At 48.6% G+C, this 19,154-nt stretch overlaps 1 protein-coding gene across 5 annotated transcripts in view; it reads right to left on the minus strand.

Moving 5' to 3' along the window:
- Positions 1–19,154, minus strand: part of CHD2 (chromodomain helicase DNA binding protein 2) — a 115,551-nt gene that overhangs the window by 83,664 nt on the left and 12,733 nt on the right. Inside the window, exons 1-3 of one of the 5 annotated variants that reach the window (XM_068695439.1) lie at positions 8,251–8,532; positions 7,940–8,137; positions 1,073–1,295 (exon numbers count right to left, since the gene is read on the minus strand). The gene's annotated coding sequence lies outside the window, so the exon portion shown is untranslated. Of the gene's footprint in view, positions 1–1,072; positions 1,296–3,208; positions 3,306–7,939; positions 8,533–19,154 lie in introns of those variants that run through there. The other 4 variants (XM_068695438.1, XM_068695437.1, XM_068695440.1 and 1 more) reach the window with 4 other exon arrangements.

Below are 19,154 nucleotides of genomic sequence, written 5' to 3' on the forward strand. Positions count from 1 at the left end.
ATCTCATGCATGACCTTAATCTGTAGGATTTTGCAGATAGTTTTTCTTGTAATCTCAGTGCTCAGAGCTTGTCATGCATTCAAACCATAACTGTAGCCCTACAATATTTTGCAACAAAAGGACCTGTATTCATTTTGATATAATTACAGTCACATGAGTCCATGCTTGCTCTTGAATAAATATAAATCCTGAATATTTGGGAATAATTGGTAGACTAGAATCATAAACTATAAAAAACAAACCAACAACAACAAAAAAATAGATTAAGTACCTAATATATAAATAAGAATGGTCAGCTTTAGATGTCAAATTTCCATAAAGAAAAATAACACAAGTTATGTATGAAGAATCTTTTTAATATCACCCTTTTTCAATTTGCAAACAAAAATTAAGAGCCTAAATTCATACAGAAGCATCCACATAAAGTAAGAGCCTTATTTTCAAAGGTAATGGTATCTTCTGAGATATTTAAAACCTTTGAAATCAAATATTTCATTTACAAGATGGCCATAGGTCCCTAAGCTTAATTAAATAGTTGAAAGCTAGAAAAGTTGGAAAACTGCTGTTTTGTTGTGCCTCTTTCCTACACATTTTCTCCTCCTTTGCTTTTCTTGCCTTTCTGAAACAAATCACCCTCAAATACCATTCTAATTTTGTATGTGGAAATTGCCCCTATTTGAATTAGTGACATTGCTGTAGAAGAATCCTGAACAGTTTTTGCTGCAGTGGCTGTACAGAAAACGAGCCCTGACTGCTGGGGACAGAAGTTAGCACCCAGGACTGACAGCACCCAGGCTCTGCTTCCCAGAAGGGTGGGCAGAGCCGAGTGGTTTTGCATGCTCTGACCTTGTCAGCTTACTGGATCCTATGGACTTCTGAGCACATGAAGAAATGGGTATTCCCTCTATGTCAGGTAAGGAAATACAAAATACGAAGGCTGATGTTACGACTCAGATGCAGAGAAGCCCCAGGAGCGTGAGCTACTTTGAGAATCACTACAGTTCTGAAAGCAAACAAAGTCTTAAGAAACCAGGATCTAAGGTTTCATTCCTCAGACAAAGCAGTGACTCACCCACATTCCTAACTGCTCCAACAACAGGCGAACCCTGCTCCTGGCAGACCTGCTCCTCCGCATTTCATTGTGCCGAGCAAATCCAGAGCAAAGTCCAGCAGAGGTTGGCGGTGCATGGGAGCAGGCAGAACAGGGCCAAACCTGCTTCAGAAAGGGGCCCTCCTGCATTAGCTCGCCTTCTTGGAAAATTCATTCAAGAGTTCAGACCTCCTGCTTTTCACGGCTGAAAATACAATGAAAAGGAAAAGAGCTGCTATTAACAATTGCTTTACAAAAGCCAAACACGTCTTTTGTTGGATACCGAGGTTTTATAGAAGTGCTAAAAGGCAGTAGTTAATGCTTTTCATAATCTAAAGACAGATGAGATGTGTCAAAAAGTTAACTGAGCAAAGTGAGCCAAGCAGCACAGAAGGATAAGGTGCTGTTTCTAACCATCACGTTACCCATACGGGAAAGTTTGACCTAGGGATATGGAAACTCACTGTCCTGACCCTCTGTCTGCTCGGTCAATCCCTACATACAAGGCAGATGTCACTGATGAAGGACAAACATGTTCCAGGTTGGAGATAGCACGCTGATAAACATGCCCAGCTCCCATCTTCCTTCCCCCAGGGGATGCAGGGAGGGCTGTGGAGGTACCCAAACAGCGAGGTTAGCTGGCTGTGCTTCTGGATGGCTGCAGGGCTGAAGAGGAGGAAGAAAACAGGCTGAAAGTAGGGAAATATTCCTGGGGCCAGCTCCCGAGGGCAGCTGGAGGTGCTGCAGAAAGAAAATGGCAGCGTTAACTAATGGGGAAGGCTTGCTTGCTCAACAGTGTGGCTCTGGCTGCTGGTGTAGGGAGAGACCTTGCCAACACAGGCAGCTAATGGAGGCACAGAGCTGAGCTATTAATGGAAGGCTCAGTCCTCGCACCAAATTATCCCTAAGCCATCACGACAATGCCTGTTGCACTAACGCTGCGTGCCCTACTTGGAGCCTCACGTCAGCAGGCAGAGAAAGCATGCAACCCCGGCCCTCCATGCTGCTGCAGATTTTGCCAGCAGCATTTCAAATATTTCAAGCATTTCCCACAGCCCGCCCCAGACTGCAGCAGGGACTCGCCTAGCAGCACTCCAGAGGCTGCCCAGCAAATCTGTTTAGCAGGCTGCAAAACAGCAAATATCCATTTCGTTTATTAAATGGAAACAACAGAAGTGCACGGGGGGGAGGGAGGGAGAGGGGTTAGAAGGTTTTGCTGGCATTATTTCTCCATGATTCAACATGCTGCCTTGAAGAAGCCACTATTGCAACGGCAAGCAAACAACAGGACCTCATTTTCATAAAACGTTTCCTTCTGCAAAGTCAGAGGAGTCACCACAAGTGAAAACTACAAACATATTAAGTTTCGGGGAGGCTCGTGATGCTTTGAAACCCCAATTCTGCAAAAGCTGCTACAGAAAGGCAGCGCTTGGTGCCTGCCTGCAGCACGAGGCCAGAATCCCAATCCCGGCTGGGGAACAAAGGTGCTCCCGGGAGGCTGCCGGCACCCAGGCAACAGCGGCAGGATCAGTGCTCGCGCCTCACCCGCGCCGCTCCGGCCTCCGCAAACAATTCTTGCCACGTAGGCAAGAGCAAGCAGGGCGATGGAAAATTACTGCGGGCTTTTTCTTAAAGGGCGAGAATCTCCTTTCTAGGGGGAAGGCTGGTCTGCAGTGCGTCAGCGGCACGCCGGGGTGTTAATAAAGGCGGATGGCGCTGGCATGATATTTCAACGAGCCGAAATGTAAAGCAGAGAGCCGAACGGCAGCAGGGGGGCCGAGCAGGCAGAGGCAGGGGGTGGACGCTGGAAAGCTGCTTTCAGCACAGCCTGGGAGATGGCGACCTGAGCACGGTGCATTTAACAGCGGGCAGGAGCCGAAGCCAAAATAACCCCCTTCGTTCTTGGCAGGCAGAGTGTTTTAACAACTGCCTGCCCGGGAAACCTGCCTGCAAGGCTGCAGGAAGGAAAGATGCCTTTACAGAGAGAGCAGGCTTACTTCACCAGTCGTGAGGCTTTCATCAGGGGCAACAGCTACTTTTAAAACTCATGGCCACCTTTACCTCCAGTTTCCAGTGAAAAAGAGGCTGATTCCTTAACACGGCAACATGTCTGCCTACCTTAAAACACCAAACCCAAGAGCCATGCAAATAGCTGTAACAGCACTGCACGCTCCATTTCAGCTAGCACACTGTTGCTGCACGAATATCTGCAGACTTCCAGCATCTGACTTACCCCTGGAACGGGGCAGCACTTGCCTACCAGGAAGGTCACGGCGCTGTCAGGCAGCCAGAACTCTTTCCGCATTTCAAAATTAGCTCCTGTATCCATGGCAAGTTTCATTTCACAAGGAACAGAGCACACTGCTTGCTTGCTGGGGGCACCTATAGGGAACCAACCACAGGGAATTCCCTCCTATATATAGGGAAACAAAGCAAACCTGCTTCTCGTGCTATAACTTTTTTTTTTTTTTTTTTTTTTCTCACTGCATGCAGCTGCAGCTCATGAGGGCCCTGTTTTGTTCAAGGATGCAGGTGGTCTTTCTGCTCCTTCTGGAGCTGCCTGCAGTTTAAGGTGTTGTTTGCCAGACCTGCAGCACCCAGTATTCTGGTCTGCTGCTGCTCCTAGTCTTCATGTTTTAATTTTTCTCCTCTCTGTTTTTCACTGATTAAAGTCTCAATCCAACTCTTTGCACTTTGTTACAACCAACACGTGAAAAATGAAGCTGCTGCACAGAGTTAGGGGACTCTTGTAAGAGAAACTCCCCCCCTAAATGGAAACCTTTGCTGTGAAGCTGCTTTCATCGCAAACTCCACAGGGAAAGTCATTACATTTAATAGAGGTTGACCTCATTTTGTAGTCCTTGATATTAATGCTTATAAGGAGAGAACATAATTAGAAGCGGTGACTTCTAAACAAGGATAGAGAGCACTTGTTGTTGCTGCCTCCTTCTTACCTCAGGATTCATTTAATATGGCTTGGAAAGAGTAACTTGAAACAGCCTCTGGCAGATAAGCCAACTCAAGTAAAATGCAAAGATCTCTGGTTTCCAAGAAGCCTTTTAGAAGCTGTACAGAGAAATGAAATGAAACCCTTCAGCGGTGCATAATGCTGCTAACAAAGTCCTCCTGGAAGAACCACAAATGTGCATTGCAGGCGAAAGCACATTTTGGGTTCAGAAGGGACCCACATACAGGCATCCGAGGCTGGAACAAGCCGGTAGCCACATGAACCTGTCCCCGTAGCAGCCTCTGCTTGGGAGAAACTGGCTGGAGGGAGCTGCTGGCGCTTTCTGCTGGGCTCCTGAAGCTGTTGTCTGAGGGAAAACAAGCCAAAGGGTGTGGGTCCGGTAACCACACACAGGGGAGCTGAATGCAGATGTGTCACGGCTTTATTTTATTTTTTTAACTTTGCTAATCTGGATTTCCACATGGTGGACACTTGTCACAGGGGAAAGGGTAATTGCAGGCAGTGACCTCCCCTCGATAACCACATCTCCTGAGGCCAGGCTGCGCGTTGCTACAGGGGATGTGCCGCACGTGCCAGGGCCTTGGTGCTACCTGGGGGCACAGCCACCTGCAGGCTTTCACCTTAATGTGCTTTGAGTTTAAAGCATCTCGTGCTCACGGACTGCTTTTCAAGTAACCCCCGCACTCTTCCAAACTGTAAGAATCCATTTAAATACATATTTTGAATTCATTTTCCCAGCTCTTGGGAAGCCCACAATGCTCTCCCGTGAGGCTCTGCCTCCCACATGAAGAATGCCATCCCTTGCGTTTCCAGTGTTCTGGGGCCCTCTCACACCTCCCGCATGATGTAAAAAGAGCAAATTCTTGTAAAAAGCCCCAGGCTCCCTTAAATTCCCCTTTAGGTGTTGTGGTTTGAGCAAGAGCTTCTGCTTCAGCAAGCCTCAGCACTTCCTGATTTGTGCAATTTCCCCAGCCGCAAACAACCAGGTTCAGCTCTGCTCAAAGGTCAGGTCCGGACTCGGTTTCTTCAAAAATCAAGATAATGCTGTTGCCCCCAGCTGAAGGAAGGCTTTCCACTTGTTGTTAAATGCGGGCTTGCTTTCTGCAGTGCCACCCGTGCTGGATCTGGGCACCGTGGGCGCCCTTTGCCGAGCAGAACGGTTGCAGCCCACACCTGCAGCGGGTTTGCTCCGCCAACAGCTCGCCGTGCGGTTTGTGGCACAACGAGCAGCTCAACGGGAGGCCTCGGAGAGCACAGCCAGAGGCTCCCAGGGATCAGCAGAGGGACAGAAGGACACGGCGCAGATCAGAGGAATTGGGTGTTTGCGCTCTGATCCACCCCACCCTCGGCCAAGCCGGGCTATTCAGGCTTAGCTGGTTTTTCCTTTCTCTTTCATGTGCCTCACGTAAAAGATAAAGGCGTTACTAAATCACAGCCAGCAGTTCCCACCACACCTCGAGCCATTAACCCTGTCCCACGGCTGGGGAGGCCCTGGGCAGTACCCTGGGGCTCCAGCAGAGCAGAGAAATTCTGCCACCCGCTCGGTGCGAAGCAGCTTGCTCTCCCTGGGCTTATTTTTAGAGCAGTCAGTTACTTCCAAAGAGGCTTTCTGCAGAGCCCCTGGGTAAGCCGCCAAGGCCAGATCCCTGTCTGTCTGCAGCAGCGATGCTGTGGGGGTGAAGCCATGTCAGCACTTCCACTTCCCCCCCCGCCATTGTAAATGGGATGTAAAAATACAGTTCTGGCAGGAATACAAGAACCAGTACGGAAAACTATCGCAACTAAACCTGATCCTTGCTAAAATTCATCTGGCTGGGGAAGAGAAAGTGGGGAGCTAAAATGTATTTTACTTCTCCCATGCCTAAATCTTGAATTCTAAAATCCAGCTGCACTGCACTCAACGCAAATTACTCACGGGGAATTTTTTCAGTTGCTTTTTCAAAAGCCTACCCGTGGTAAATGGAGAAGTGAGCCTTTCCCTCCTCCACCTCTTCCGCAAGCCAAGCGCGTGATTAAAAGTTGCTGTTGTCAATCTTACTAATAAGAGCCACAGTTAATAGTCATTTTAATTGGGTGCAGACCCATGAGGCTGCTGGGAGGGAGCTGGCACTGGTGTTTGTGTGGCCACGCGGGGTGCTGGGCCAGGGGACAGCTCTGGGGGGCAATGACACCAAGGGTTTTCAGCCAGGTCAGGCGCTGGCCCCAGGCAGGGCTGCGCAGACACCCAGCAGCATGAGGGTGCTGGAGGATGGCAGGGCTGCCCCTGGCATCAGCACCCGTGTGAGATCTTTGTCTAGCTGCAGCTTCAGGCTGCCTCTTCATAATAAGAAGCATCCAGGCAGCCCTGCGGTGCCACAGCTCCTCTTTCAGCTCTCTCCTAAGCCTGCAAAATCAGCAGGGGAGGAGAAAGTGCCCACAGCTTGCTCTGTATTTCCTTAATGCCAGAGTAAACCACGACCACCTAGGGGGCACAAAGACATCCAGAAACTGCAAGAGGAACTTTAGGAGGGATCCTCACAGCTCCTTCACTCAAATTTCCCCATTTCTGGTTTCTGTATTTATACATTTTCTATCTCCAGCCTGTGTTTCTGTGTCAGCCCAGAAAAGGCCCAAAATGGAGACTGCTGCAGCCTGCAGTCACCAGGAGCTTGTTTGCTGTGCCGACACCTGCAGCTGCAAACTTGGGGAGGATGTTTGGGAGATGCAGAAGGTGGAGATTTTACGGAATCACATGAGACAGCAAGCGGCTCAGCTCAGCTCAGCCCTGCCGTCCTGCTTTCCCACGGAGACGCTGTGCCGCACCATCTGGCAGTGCCTCCCTACAACGCTTTGAGTTCCGACCCCAACCCCATCTGAAGGGTGCAGGAACCCAACAGAAGTTTCTGCCTGTCTCCCCCAAACCCCTTCCCCCCGACCTCCATGCCCTCGATCTGTGGGTGGGGAGGCTGCGAGCGTGCCCATCTGCCGTCCTGCTGCCCCCCCCCGGCCTGCACGTGTGCTCTCATCGCCAATTAGTGCGCGCTTAATCACCACACGTACCGCCTGCCTGGCGTGGGGGTGAGGCGTGGGGAGGGAGCTGGGATTATTGCAGAGGAATCCAGTAACGTAGGATACAGATTTGCAGGAAATTGGGCTTTACTTCCTGCTCATGGGGAAACAACGTCCCAGTTGTCTGCTTTATGTGTAAATGGAGGGAAATACGCTGGAATATGCATGCTGCCTTCCAGAGCACATGTAATGCCAGTCTAGCAGCCCCGAGAGCACTTGGAAGGGGGTAGCTTTGGTATTTTGGCTGGTGCTCTTCATCCCATGGGCATTAGAAGATGGGGAGGTCCCTCAGCAGGCCGGCTCGGACGTTGCCACCCCAGCCTTCGCCCTGTGTCCGTCTGTTGGCACAGCTGTACTGATAAACGCCAGCAGCGGTGGCACCGGGGCTGCCTCTGCTCCGCACAGCCCTTCCACCCTGGGCACATTGCACTGACACATTATACTGGGTAAATGCAACATTTTTCATAAATAAATAAACTTAAATACCAAGGGTAGGCTAAAGATTAAAACACTGCTCTGAGAACACCGGGTTTCTGGGGGACTTAATGCTATGGCGCGGCTCAGCACTAGAATTTATTCCTGTTAAATATGTACCTGATGAGCCCACTCACCAGCTGTGAGAGTTGAATCAATCGTAATCCCTGCTGTTCCAGCTTCTGTTAAAGCTACCATTAAAGAGAAAGACAGCCACTTGGTGCAGTGATACCCGACATATGTTTGGAGCCTGGTCCGTGAGAATACTTTTGGTGTCTCCTGACCATCTCACCTTTGTATGTAAACGCAGGTTTTGCACATGCATGTTTAGAAACTGGACTTGAAGTAGTTGTACTGACCTCTCCAGGGAGGGGTTTGCTAAGAACTGGTGAATATGTGGTCCTGGCACCATTTCCTTCTTCACGGTGGGTCTGGGGCCGTTCTGTTCCATCCCTAGATCCCTCATCAGCCCAGGAAGGTTTGCACAGGTGGGTCCACATCTCAGTCCTGTTGTCAGGGTGAAATGCTGAGATCCTCTGGGTGCCTCATGGAAGTAACTGAAATACACAGAGATTAAATTAGACTTAAAATGCCACTACTCTGGTCGGAATTTGTGTGGTCAAAGCTGAGAGCTGAACATGGCTCTCCTAGGCTAAGAAACAAAACAAACCTTGTGGTTTCCTTTATCTGTTCATCACACTAAGCATACATCTTAGAGCTTTCTATCACAGTATTTCTTGTTTAAGTACAGAAATATTCTATCATCAGTGAGTAAAAGTGTTTTAGCAGGCAGTCACAAGACGATTCCAAAGGTTGTTGCAATCATGAGTTGTTTAATTATGTGTTAAAGTCATCTAGGTTGCACAATTTCCTAATGCCTGAAAATATCCCAACGAGAAGAAACAATAGTAACAAAAAATGAAATAATGAAAACTGTTTTGTATTCTTAATCAGATTGACACCAGCAGACCTAAATCCCTCCTGTTCTGATCCAAAGATCTAGCCCTTGCAGAAGAGAAAAACAGAACTGCTTGTCTGGCTGCAATTCCTGCTTACTGCCTGCCACAATAAGGCAAAATATCGAATACCTAGAATCATAGAATCATTAGGGTTGAAAAAGACGTCCAAGATCAGCTGGTCTAACCGACCCCTACCACCAATATCACCACTAAACCATGTCCCTAAGCACCATGTCCAACCTCTTCCTGAACACCCCCAGGGATGGTGTATATAGAGCTACAGGACACAGCTGTAACCCGACCAAACCCAACACAGCGTGCAAAGAGGAAACATGTCTGTGCCAGCACTGCTTTGTCCACTGCAGGAAATCGGAAAGTAATTATCCAGTACGAGTTAAGAGAGGACTTCTGTAGAGGGAAAAAAAAAAAAAAAAAAAAAGGCACGGGAAGTTAAGTGAAAGGGCTGCTAATCATAGAGTCATAGAATCATTAAGGTTGGAAAAGACCTCCGAGATCATCTGGTCCAACTATCAACCTACCACCAATGTCACCAAGCCATGTCCCCAAGCACCACCTCCAGCCTCTCCTTGAACACCCCCAGGGACGGTGACTGCTCCACTTCCCTGGGCAACCCATCCCAATGCCTGACTGCTCTTTCCATGAAGAAATGTTTCCTCGTTTCCAGCCTGAACCTCCCCTGGCACAACTTGAGGCCATTCCCTCAGCCCTGTCATGAGTTATCTGTGAGGAGAGGCCGACCCCAGCTCCCCACAGCTTCCTTTCAGGTGGTTGCAGAGAGCAATGAGGTCTGCCCTGAGCCTCCTCTTCTCCAACCCAAACGCCCCCAGTTCCCTCAGCCGCTCCCCCCAGGACTTGTGCTCCAGGCCCTTCCCCAGCTTTTGGACACTCTCCAGAACCTCCATGTCCTTCTGGTAGTGTGGGGCCCAAAGCTGAACGCAGCCCTTGCTCAGTGCTTCACCAGCCGGGAGAATTAAACCACACCCGATATTCGTGCAGACAGAGCGAAAACAGCGCAAGATCTGCGAGCAAATAAACCGAAAAATCTGCCTTAGTGAGGCAGCGGCGGGGCAGGCCCAAGCCCCGGCCTTGCCTCGAGCCCTGCCCCGGCCCCGAGCCCCGAGCCCCGGCCCCAGCCCCGGCCCCGGAGCCGCTGGCAACGAGCGGCTGCCACCTGTCGGCCGCACGGCCCCGGCCCTGCTCGGGGCCCCCTGCAAACCCCTGGACGTTAGGGAGTAACGCAGTGATAATAATAATCTAGAAATTCAGTAAAAGCTGCCAGAGGAAGAAGTAATCCATTTGCTTCTCGTTTGGTTCACGCCCCTCACACAGCGGAGGCTTTGCTGGGGTGCCTGTGTGGGCATGGGTGGATGTGTTTTAGGTCAAAAGGGAGTGAAAGTAAGAAGCAATATTGCTGCAAGGGAGAAATCAGGCTGTTCCAGAGCAGCCTGAACAGGTTATGGTGCACAGTGCTGAGGAACCGAGCAAGATCCTTGCTCTGAGAAAGGAAATTGCCCCGAATTTCTGAGTCCTTGTGTTCAGAAAAGAAGGCCTTAATTTGTAAATATACAAACCTAAGTCAAAGGAACAAATCCTACAGCTTCTCTTCTCATTAGATTTGTATAGCATTTATATATACATATATATATATAAAGCTAAGTCACTGCAGTTAAACAGCCCGTGAAATTGTTGCAAACACACAAAGGAACAAAATGGTGAGCCCCGCTTTTTCCCCGACACCCTGCCTGAAGCAAGCAGTGCTTCCCCAGCAGTTGGTGCAGAGAGAGCTCCCCCTCCTGTTAAAAAGCGTCTTTAGCCCCTCTCCACCCCTGAGAGACTTGTGGCTAAAAGCTGCCATTCGTGGGGATCAGGCCACTGGTACCTTGAGATGCCATAAATTCAAAATTATAAATGTATATGGATACGGAGCATCGTCATTTTGTTCTCATCCCCTTTATTATTTGTAGTGGCTTTACAAAACAAAAGCTCATTTCTTGATTATTTTTTCTATCATGGCAAGATTATCCCTGTCAATAGAAATCATCTGGCATACCAACAATTCATCTGAGCACCTGTCACTTCACTAAAAAAGCCCCCCCCCCCCCCAAAGCCCTAGAATCATTTTATTGTCTGCTGCAACGTAATCGCTATCCTGACAGCTTTTAGCAGGGTGAGATCTGGCAGGCAGATGCTCCAGTGCTGTGATGCTACAGCACCACGTTTGCACTGCAAACTGCAGCAGCTGGCTCAGGGAGGACTTTCCAGAAGCCTTAGGTGTGCAGGAGTCCACGTCAAATCTCACCCAGCACCTGCACTATGTAGGAGCGTCTCCTATAAATAGGGTAAATGCTCGTTACAGGTAAAGTCAGTGGACTTCTCGGAACAGTCTGAGAAATAATTGAGCCTGCACCTAACAGCTGTATCGTAACAAGCACCAAGCAGCAGAGACTGGCTGCACCTGAAATTTCAACTGCCTGTTTATACTTTTTGAGGACTTTGCTCTTTTTCACTTCTTTTCATTTAATCTGATTTGTGAGGATGATAAGGGGTTTTATAAAATGGAAGGTGTGAATTTAAGAAATATTTCCAAAAACTCTATTTTCCAAGTGTCAAAAGTCCGGCGTGCAAACACACGTCAATGCACATAAACACTATTCTTCACTAAAAAGGAGCTGACGACAACATCTTGGGGACTCTAAAAAAGGTGTCTACTTCCTAGGAACTTCAAAAGAAGATTGTGGCAGTAACTATATCTGTCTGAAAGCAAAAATGCCTCACGTTTTGTGTGAACAGGGCAGGACTCTGGATGCCTCCGGCTCCAGGCTGCAGCTCAGTGCTCTGGTCTGCAACGTGCAGTGAAACTGAGAGATTTGGGAGTCAGCCTTGGGAGCTCACTGGCAGACCCAGATGCTCTGGGCTTACAAGCAGTGACTGACACCTTGCTGTAGAGCAGAGAGAGACATAATCCTCCCCTTCCCACCAGGGTTCCTGCCTCTGCTCATCAGAACCTCATCCAAAACCACAAAGCTCATGACTCACTCAAAGCCTTTTCTTCACTGCTCCGTGACCACAACCAGCTTCCCTCTGGGGAAATCCATGCCATAGGAAGTATTTTTGAGGCATTTTACAGCTGGGTGAACTGAGATGGGATGAAGCGAGTTGTTTGGGGCAGAGGTGGAAAGGGAGGTGTGCGTTCTCACTCCTCCATCATGACCATCAGCTCCATCTGTCAATCCATCAGCTCTCAATGCCAGGCTCCAGTGTGATTCCTATTAGTCTGCAAAGTGCTGCGTGTTGATGTTTTGTTTTGATATTTGGAGAGCTCTGTGGAGATATTTAATTAGACAAAATTAATTCCTTTGAGAACAACCTTCTGGCAGCACTTTGGAAAATGCTAGGAAGCTTGTGTTGTTCTGACACTTAAAAATTGGCATTAGCCACTTCCTAATTTATTTCTAAGAGGACAATCAAATCACATCATCCCCCAGGTCAAACGATAGCTGCGTCTTGCCTGCCAGACACGCTACCAGAAGATGAAGTGCCAGACCTCCTCCTTAGAAGCCACTTCCCACAGCTGCCAAGCCCTTTACTCGCTGTTGTTACCCTGAAAGGCTTCCCTTAGCTCGAGCTGCCTCTGTCCTCTGGCCACGTCACTCTCTGTCCCTTTTTGCTGCTGCACGTTCTCCACAAAGGTGTCATGGTGCTGATCGGAGGCGACAAGCAAATGTCTCCGCTGTGCAGAATGGCATCAGTGTGTGGCATTTGAGTGCTGGCAATCCCCCCACGTCAGGAGAGAAAGGAGACACACGAGTCAAAGCACCCAGGGGCAGGGCGAGCGCAAGCTGTGGGCACACACACATGGAGGCCACATCTCACCAGCAGCTTTGTCACCTTCCCAGTGCCCGTGGGCTCTGGTGACAACCAGAGGGGGCATGGCAGGGTGGAAGCAGTAGCGGTGACCTACATGCCCTGGCCTCTTGGGCTCAGTTACATCAGGGAAGAGCCCGCTGGGGTCGGTGGCTGGCAGAAGAGCCGTGTGAAACCATGCATCCTCCTACCACAGACCACTTCTTTAAAACAGGTCTCAGCCTTCTTCTTCTCCATTGGGAGTTTTCTGCACTTCACGTGCTTCTCTGTAGGAAGCAGAGTTGAAGCTGCACCAAAAGCTACAGTGGTTAGCCCTCTTCTGGCACAGTCTGAGCAATGCAGCGGTAACAAAGGGATGCGTGCCACGGTGTCTGCTTCATTCAGTCTCCTCAGTTCCCTTTCATTTTCTCCAAAATTAAATTAGGATTTATGTGAACCTTAAAAAAAATCCACTCGCATCAAGCCATACAGCAAAAAGGAAACTATACTTAAACACTTAATTAGGGAATGTCTGAAGAGTGCTCTGCAAGTGGTATGGTGCTGGCGCACGCTACGCATTTGGTATTTAAATATAGCTGTATACACTCCCTCGGCCTCCTGAACTGCCGAAAACCTCCTAGCAGGTGATCACAAGCCTTTCTATAATTGAAATGAACTTAATCCTGACAAAAATGTAGCAGCAGCTGCTGTGAAAGCTGTGGCTGCTTTCCAAGTATTTCTTACATTACTCTGGTTTGTATATTAAAAAGAGGCTGATTGCTGTGTTGCAGATTCCTGCCACAGAGTGTCTCTTTACAAGAAAGCTGTTGTGTTTTAGATTTAGGGGCTTTGTTGTATTTTTCATAAGAACAGTTTTCTCTCGTGTGATGATTGCCATGCAAGGATCTGAGCTGCTCAGATATTAATTACTTATGGCCTGCAACAATACTCTAAAGTAGCAGTAAAATATGGATATCCCCTCTCCCTCTCACAAACACACGTGCTGGAGTGACACACGTAGGCAGCTGCATTCTTACACACGAATATGGTGCAATACCAAGCTTGATATTGCAAAGCCAAAGCCAACAGAGCTTTTAAATTCCTGGACCACACTGATGGGACCTCCTGACTGCCTCAGAGTCCTCCTACAAAACAGGGCTGGCTCTGCACAAAGCATCTTTCATTTCAAAGCTTCCTCAAGTGCTCCGGCGTGCCTCCCCTGGGTGAGCGCTGGGGGGCCCACACTAAAGGCTGTTCGAAATTTACGGGGAGAGACATTTTGTGCCTAAGACTGCCAGAGAGGTTGGCTGAAGCAATGAAGGAAATGTTTGTCGCTGCCTCAGCCCCAGTCACAAAGTTAGATTTTGGACAAAAATGGGGTATTGGGCTGAAGAGGGAAGGGCAGAGCTCCGTTTGGAGGTGGAAGAGGTGAGCTGCCTGCTCAGGCAGAGGGACAGAGGCAGCAGGCAGCCAGAAGGAGACAGAAGAAACACCTGAAACTGAATCTAACATCCGTGCCATGAATCTCTGCCTGGATCCTGACGTGCTGTGAATTGCTGGGATGAGCAGCAGCTCCTCACCTCGTTCCTGACTGCTGGCTCCTGTGTGAGACCTCACCAGCCTGGCGTGGCTCCTCTGAGGCCGCTGGTGCAGCCCGACCTCCCCTCTGCCATCTACCTTCTTTCTCTCGTTTCCCGGGGTCTCTCTTGGCTTGCTGGGCCGTGGTGACACCTGGCATTTGTGCACCACCACAGAGCAACGTGCCCAGCAACTTTTCTGGCAACGAGAAACATCTTGCCCTACTAACCTAGCAAATTGTCCGTTGCGCATCTGGGAAGAGATGGGCTCATAACTTTCACAACAGCTTTCCCAGAGCAGGCACTGAGCTGCTGCTCCCCCAGAGCCACCGCAGGAATGAGGAGGGGACAGAATTTGAGAAATCAGGGCTCCTGCAAGCTCCACCACCCAAGTGAGGGGCTGGGGAACCGCTCTGCTGCCAGTGCTTTGCCCCAGTGCTTTCACACGGTGCAGCTCCCTGCTGCAAGCCCCGCTCTGCAGAGCCGCATCTGCTCCCCCCGTGTCTGCTTTATGGCTTAGGCTCCCAGCGTGGAAAACATTGACTCAATCTTATTCAAACTCTTTTTTTGCCCTGAGCAAGCCAAGACACACACTCTCATTTTTAAAGTGTGACATCTAAGGCTGTTTAAAGGGCAGAACAGAAGATGGTGCTGCTGAGCCAACATATTTTAGCAAGAAAACTTCCTTGGACTTGCTGTCTTTTGACAGCTCCTGTTCCAAAATAACCTTTGTTTAAACTGAAGAGTTGTCAAGGAGATAAGTTTGAGCAGCACAAGAGCTACAGAGAAACATCCCACAGCCACTTCCCTCGTGGAGCAGAGATGTGGTGAAATATTGATGGACCAGCCTCCCTAATTGTATCTCCTACTGAGGGGCTAGCTTGAAATCCGGAGCTCTCCTGCTTTGTATGCGGCGCTGGTGGGATAAAGCAATGGGATCTCTTGCAGAGCTACATGGGCAATTGGTTTGGGATGTATGTGGCTAATGAACAGGCGTCAGCCAGGCAGCTTTGTGGGAGCTAATGAAATGTTCAGTACAAAACGCATCACCTCCAGGTATCATCTGTGCCTCACTCCTGGAGCTTAATCCTCTTCTCTGCAGCTGCCCGAGCAGCCCCACTCTCTGTTTACTGAAGTCTTCTCCATGTCAAACAACAGGAGCAGCGGAAAGAACAAAAGAACTTTTGATCATCAAACTGGGCAAAATGATGTCAAGCTCTTAGGCTGTATTTTTTTTTTCTTATTAGGACTTGTGTTATTCAAAATGGAAGCATGCAAAAGAAAGGCAAATAATTTCCACCCACAGTGCTGGCAGCTACATATTTTCTATAGAGAAATTTTAGCTCAGACTGAGAACAGCAATGGGAACCTTCTTAAGCTCCTTTGTTTTCCAGTTCCAGGGTACCCTCATGCCTCCACAGTTCACCTTCCCTCCAACCAGATTTCAGATGATAACATGCAAACCCGCCCAGGGTACCAGTGGGAAGGCTGCTTATTAGGCTCGCTGGTTCTGGGAAGTTTGGTGGTTTGATGGAAAGAAACATCCTAAATGCAGATGCCTCTTCAAAATCCAATTTACTCGGCAGCTGTAAATGAAGTGGCTGTAAAAGAAGAGGCTGTCTCACAGTATTTCATTTTCTAACTCTTGTGGCACCTGGAAACGCAGCTGAGCATCTAACATAAAGTGATGCTGAGCACGGGGATCACATTCCACGCTGTCCCTTCTGGCAGCTCCACGCTTGGCGAAGTCCATGTGGATTGCAGGGCTAGGAATTAGAATTCATGCTGCATCCCGGCATATCACCACGATGACAAATGAGGTCTCTACCGCTAATTCTTCTAGAAAAGGACGCCGCACGTACATATGCCTGTGGCAGCACAGATGATGACTGCCATCAACAGTCGGAATTCTTCACTGCTTCTGGCCTTAGCAGAATTTTCCAGGCTTGATGGAGCCGCTGCATCTTCTTGTTTTCACTTCTCTGGCTTAGGAGCAAGAATAATATTTACCTATTTTACAGGCCACACTAGAAAGATTAATTAGCTAATGCTTGTTGAGTACTCCAAAAATATAAAGCAACAAATGCATTTTAGGGGCTGTGCTCAGTGTGCCTGGAATCAATATATACTTGGCGAAGAAACTAATGAAGGGACCCAGAGGGCTTTGGATACCCATGTTAGCTGTCCCGGTCCCAACCCACAAAGCACATGTGTCCACACATACCCCGGTGCGAATGTGCCCACTGCTCCCTACGGCAGGGTGAAATGCTGTGCCTTCAGTCTTCTGCTACACAGGTTATGAATTCAAAAGCACCAGCAGTTCTTGCAGAGAAGGCTCATCAGCCTGTTCATGCCCAGAAGCTCTTTGGCCATGGATAAGGCCCCTTCAGGCCAGGGCTGAGGGATCCAAGCACAGCTCAATCAGTACTGCTGACTCCCCATAGATATTGTCTCGAGCACACCATGAGAAGAGCCTTTGCCTGAGAAGAAGCCAGAGAGTGGCAGTGCCCTGGTGTGGCTCTACAGCTTTGGAAGCTCAGAACAAGTTACCAGACCCAGCCTGAAACAGCTGCTTTTCCATCCTGCAAGGGGGAGGTATCACAGATCAAGGTTTGGTGCTTGATACGTGTGTCCCCAAGCAGAAACACTGAAGCAAAGGTTATGAAAAATGTTTTTTGCTCCACTGATTGAAATTCAAGGCAGGTTCAAAAGGTTCCCAGGTCAGAAACGTAAAGACTAGGAACAATGAAGTCCTCGGCATCTTTCTTCAAGAAATGCTGATCTGGGCCTAAATCCTACATCTGGCAATCAAGAGAGTCCAGCAGGCTGAAGAGAGAATTGCCTGAAACACCAGCTTATCACCTCAGTTCCCCAGTCTGTGTGATTTACTCATTGTGTCTCCATATCTGCATTAACAGATACTCACAGGCTTTCATTTTTTATTCTTGTCCCTGTATTTATGAAAGGCATGGGAACAGTACATGGATCAAACACTGAGAAACCAGGCTGAGAGACCGGCCCGTGCACCTGTAACCCAAAACCACTTAGCAGGAGCCTACACTTGCTAAATGAGACGGTCAGGCTTCAATTATTCCTAGAAAAGCTGCAAGGACAGGAAGAGGCAGAGCATGTTCCAGGACCATTACAGGTTGGAGGGGCCACCTCTTCCTAAAGCTGCGGCAGTTCTCGCACCATTTTTTGTGCAGCAGGTCACGGCGAATCACTAATTAACAAGGCAGGTTAGGCAGGTCCATTGCTGGCCTCCTGTGTGAGCTGGGCAAAAAAAATGAATCTGTCCCCACTGCACTGATTCGAGCTGTAAAATGATATAAATGTAAAATATGTGCGCTGAAGAGACTTGAGGCTTAATATAGGTCTTGTTAAATGCTCATAAAGAATACCGAAGCCCTGAGATTAAGAGGTACACCAGAGGAGAATGATAGGGTTATAAAATCCAATTTTACAAATAACTCATATTTATATAGTGCCTTTCAACCTAACAGATCCCAAAGCTTTTTTTCAATGTAACACCCTGATATACTGTGTTTGCTTTACCTACCGGTTCAAGGCAAACTCTCCTGAAGTGAAATGTGGCAGCTGTGTAATAGCCCTGAGTAGCAGTAACTTTAATAATAGCAAGGCATTTATATGGTCTTACAAACTTCAAAGAGTTAATTCCCTGCCCCTTCAGGAGGCAGACAAGGTTTATTATTCCCATTTCACAAAGGCAATATAACCAGAGTGGACAAGAGTGGAGAAAATCTGCACTCCCACAGATTTATAAAGCAAAATTCTGTGCATGAGCCTAAAGTGCTTTTAATCCCACATAGAGAAAACATATCAACATGTCTTATTAAAAAAAAAAAAGTCCTTTACTAAAAATAATGATGTGGAGAGAGCTCTGATCTGGATTCTAACACCTGCCACTTCTGCTGACAAAATTGCCTCCTCAAGCACGTGTTGACATAGAAACATCATGGTCCGCAAATGCTTCTGTGCCATGAAACAAATTGGGCGCTCAAAATATACTGCCAAGAATCAGACAATCTGTTTTAAGAGGACCCAAGAGTTAGTAAAAACCTCTTGAAATATAGCAGGAGAGAAAGCTGCAGCAACACCAATCTCCGAGGCAGACCGGCATTGTTCTTGCGGCTCTAGGGTTCTTTCTAGTCCACCTGCACTGTACTGCAATGCTACTTTCAACAAGGACGAAAATTTCTTTTCTCATACCCCCCAAAGGTTTGCAAAATGTTCCTGCACTTGGAGTCCCTCTTTGTATGTCTGGGAAAAGAAAGATACCAAATTGCCTGGATTTAACCTCTTCTTCACTGAGAACTGGAGCCTGTCCTCAGGTCATGTCAATACTGGTTATTTACTGCACCATGACGCAGAGGAAAAAAAGGAGTTTAAAAAGACTATTTTATCCCCTCTTTTTTTCCATCACAGTAGCAGGTTTGCTACAGGAATCACTTCCCATTCATCACTGCAGCTCTCTGGATGTAACTCTGCCAGCAAGGGCTTGGCCTCTCTTTCCAGAACACCCCCGGTGCTATACAGCACCTTCACGATGCGCAACATGGACCGGTGCTCCTGCCTGGCTCACTGACCTCCATCACTCCACAGAAGCTGCTTCCTTTCATCTCCCTGGCTTCGTTTCCCCCGGAGAAGCCTGTGTCCCACTGCAGCCTCCACCGCGAAGGACGTCCAGGGAAGAAAGGACATCCTTAATGCTCTCCTCACCATGCTGCAGGCAGGCCCGCTGCCCTCCAGCACCGAAACGCCAACAAAGCAGCATCATGCATGGGAAGCACTCAGTTGTGAAGCTTTACAAAAAGCTGCTGCAGGGCAACATGAGCCCTGGCAAACACACCGTGGCCTGAGCTCACGGCCTGACCCTCGGCTAGGCCCGTGGACAAGGATGCAGGGCCTAGCGCTGGTGTTCAGGCATCAAACAGAGGCCTTTCTGACACTGTCATGTCCAAAACCCAAAGCAAAATGATTTCCTGGCACTGGGCTCACAGCTAAGAGCTTTCAACCTTCTCCGCTTCGTAATTATTTAACTCTGTGGCGTTTCACTACCACACAAGTCAAACACACCGGCGAGCGTCTAAATCAAGGCCTGGGGGAGAAACCTCCCTGGCACACCGGGCGTGTTACAGAACAACGCAGATGGT

Source organism: Anas acuta, chromosome 12 (assembly GCF_963932015.1).
Source record: "Anas acuta chromosome 12, bAnaAcu1.1, whole genome shotgun sequence".
Classification (NCBI taxonomy): domain Eukaryota; kingdom Metazoa; phylum Chordata; class Aves; order Anseriformes; family Anatidae; genus Anas; species Anas acuta.